Source organism: Oryx dammah, unplaced genomic scaffold (assembly GCF_014754425.2).
Source record: "Oryx dammah isolate SB20612 unplaced genomic scaffold, SCBI_Odam_1.1 HiC_scaffold_25, whole genome shotgun sequence".
NCBI classification, from domain to species: domain Eukaryota; kingdom Metazoa; phylum Chordata; class Mammalia; order Artiodactyla; family Bovidae; genus Oryx; species Oryx dammah.
In genome coordinates this window covers 50,055,387-50,058,359 of record NW_024070209.1, presented here as the reverse complement: position 1 = coordinate 50,058,359, position 2,973 = coordinate 50,055,387, and the positions used below count along the sequence as shown (strand labels likewise).

At 37.0% G+C, this 2,973-nt stretch overlaps 1 long non-coding RNA gene across 1 annotated transcript; it reads right to left on the bottom strand.

Annotated features, from left to right (window-relative positions):
• Positions 1–314: 314 nt before the first annotated feature.
• Positions 315–2,759, bottom strand: LOC120851524. Its single transcript, XR_005718344.1, has 2 exons — positions 2,725–2,759; positions 315–374 (listed from the first exon to the last, which is right to left on the bottom strand). It is a non-coding gene; the product is annotated as an uncharacterized LOC120851524 (long non-coding RNA).
• Between the last annotated feature and the right edge of the window lie 214 nt (positions 2,760–2,973).

The following is a 2,973-nucleotide window of genomic DNA, read 5'->3' as shown; positions in this document are numbered from 1 at the left end:
TCCCGGAGTTCACTCAGACGCACATCCATTGAGTCGGTGATGCCATCCAACCATCTCATCCTCTGTCGTCCCCTTCTCCTCCTGCCATCAATCTTTCCCAGCATCAGAGTCTTTTCAAACGAGTCAGCTCTTCGCATCAGGTGGCCAAAGTATTGGAGTTTCAGCTTCAACATCAGCCCTTCCAATGAACACCCAGGACTGATATCCTTTAAGATGGACTGGTTGGATCTCCTTGCAGTCCAAGGGACTCTCAAGAGTCTTCTCCAACACCACAGTTCAAAAGCATCAATTCTTCAGTGCTCAGCTTTCTTTATAGTCCAAGTCTCACATCCATACATGACCACTGGAAAAACCATAGCCTTGTCTAGACAGACCTTTGTTGACAAAGTAACGTCTCTGCTTTTTAATATGCTGTCTAGGTTGGTCATAATTTTCCTTCCAATGAGTAAGTGTCTTTCAATTTCATGGCTGCAATCACCGTCTACAGTGATTTTGGAGCTCAGAAAAATAAAGTCAGCCACTGTTTCCACTGTTTCCCCATCTATTTCCCATGAAGTGATGGGACCAGATGCCATGATCTTTGTTTTCTGAATGTTGAGCTTTAAGCCAACTTTTTCACTCTCTTCTTTCACTTTCGTCAAGAGACTCTTTAGCTCTTCTTTACTTTCTGCCATAAGGATGGTGTCATCTGCATATCTCAGATTATTGATATTTCTCCCGGCAATCTTGATTCCAGCTTGTGCTTCTTCCAGCCCAGGGTATCTCATGATGTACTCTGCATATAAGTTAAATAAGCCGGGTGACAATATACAGCCTTGATGTACTCCTTTTCCTATTTGGAACCAGTCTGTTGTTCCATCTACACCTAGCTTACAACAAATGTTAAAGGAGTTCTTTAAAGAGAAACCAAATAATTCAGAAATTGGATATTCTTTCTCATCAATCCTTTTCAACATCATACTGAAAGTTCTAGCCAATGTAATATAAGAAAAGGAAATAGAGGGTACAGATTTTAAAAAGAAATAAAACTATATTTATTCAAAGATGACACAGACATCTATATAAAAATCCACAAGGATTGACAAAAGTTTCTGAAATTAATAAGCAGTTACAGCTCAAATTCAATGGATGTAAATTTGAGCAAACTTAGGGAGATAGTGAAGGACAGGGAAGCCTGGCATGCTGGAGTCCATGGGGTTGCAAAAAGTCAGACATGACTTAGAGATTGCACAGCAACAATATCAATTTTCCAAGATATAGGTTTAATCTACAAGTCAATCACTTTACTATGACCAGCAATGAACAGATTTAAATTTTTAAAAATATATCATTCATCCAAAAAGTGAAATACTTAGGTAAAAATATAACAAAACAGATACAAGACCTATGTGAAGAAAGCTAAAAAACACTGATACTTAAAATCAAAAATGAACTAAATAACTGGAAAGATATTCCATGTCACATGTAGGAAACAATATTTTCAAGATGTCGGTTCTTCTTAGCTTGATCTAAAATTCAATGCAATCTTAAACAAAATTACAGTTAATTATGTCACAGGTAACAATAAACTGACTCTAAAGTTTACATAGTAAGTCAAAGACCTAAAATAACCAACACAATATTGTAGGAGAAAAGCAAAGTTGGAGGACTAACGCGACTCAGCTTCAAAACTTATAATAAAGCTTTAACAATCAACACAATGTGGTATTGATGGTATAGATAAGTCAATGGAACAGAATAGAGAGAAAAGACATAGACTTACATAAATACAGCCAACTAATCTTTCACAAAGGAGCAAAGGCCATACAATGGAGCAAAGAATGTCTTTTCAACAAATAATGCTAGAAAAAATAAAGTCTAGAAACAGACTTTACATCATTTCCAATCATTAACTCAAAATAAATGACAGACCTTAAAGTAAAATGCAAAGCTATAAAATTCCTAGAATATAACATAGGAGAAAACCTTGATGACCTTGGGTATGGCAATGACTTTTCAGATTGAACACCAAAGCATGATCCATAGAAGAAATAATTGAAAAGATGGACTTAAATAAAATTAAAATCCCTGCTTTGCCAGATACAATGTCAGGAGACTGAGACAATAAGCCATAGGCTGGGAGAAAATATTTGCAAAAGACATATCTGATAAAGAACTGTTATCCAAAATATAAAATAATTCTTAACATTTGATGATAAGGAAACAAACAACCTGATTAAAAAATAGGCCAAAGACCTAAACAGATACCTCACCAAAGAGGATATGTTTTTGTTGTTGTTCAGTCACTCAGTCATATCTGAAATCTTTGTGATCCCATGGACTACAGCACCCCAGGCTTCCCTGCCCTTTACCATCTCCCAGAGCTTGCTCAAACTCATGTCCATCAAGCCAATGATGCCATTCAACCATCTCATCCTCTGTTGTCCCCTTCTCCTCCTGCCTTCAGTATTTCCCAGCAGGGTTTTTTTTAATGAGTCAGCTCGTCACATCAGATGACAAAACTACTGGAGCTTCAGCTTCAGCATCAGTCCTTCTAATGAATATTCAGGGCTGAATTCCTTTAGGATTAATTGGTGATCTCTTTGCTGTCCAAGGGACCCTCATGGATCTTCTCCAACACCACAGCTCAAAGGCATCAATTCTTTGGTACTCAGTCTTCTTTATGATCTAACACTCACATCCATTCGTGACTACTTGAAAGACCATATCTTTGACTATACAAACCTTTGTTGGCAAAGTACTGTCTCTGCTTTTTAATATTCTGTCTATGTTTATCATAGCTTTTCTTCCAAGAAGCAAGCATCTTTTAATTTCATGGCTGCAGTCACCATCTGCAGTGATTTTGGAGCCCAAGAAAATAAAGTCTGTCACCATTTCCACTGTTTCCCTGTCTATTTGCCATGAAGTGATGAGACTGGATGCCATGATCTTGGGTTTTTTTTGTTTGTTTGTTTGTTTGTTTTAATTTATTTA